Here is a 352-nt window from a genome sequence, read left to right as displayed (position 1 = left end):
GAGGATGAAGATAGGATAAGGATAAGAATGAGGATGAGGATGAGGATAAGGATTAGGATAGGATAGGATGAGGATGAGGATGATGATAGGATGTGGATAGGATGAGGATAGGATGAGGATGAGAATGTGGAAGAGGATGAGGATGAGGATGAGGACGAGGATGAGGATAGGAGGATGACGAGTATGAGGATGAGGAAGAGGTTAGGATGAGGATGAGGATGAGGATAGGAGGAGGAGGAGAAGGAGGATAGGATGAGGAGGAGGTTGAGGATGAGGACGAGGATGAAGGTAGGTTGAGGACGAGAATGAGGATGGCGATAGGATGAGGATGAGGATAGGATGAGGATGAGGA

Source organism: Lupinus angustifolius, chromosome LG12 (genome assembly GCF_001865875.1).
Source record: "Lupinus angustifolius cultivar Tanjil chromosome LG12, LupAngTanjil_v1.0, whole genome shotgun sequence".
NCBI classification, from domain to species: Eukaryota; Viridiplantae; Streptophyta; class Magnoliopsida; order Fabales; family Fabaceae; genus Lupinus; species Lupinus angustifolius.
The sequence above is the reverse complement of the archived record's forward strand: the minus strand, read 5'-3'. Positions refer to the sequence as shown.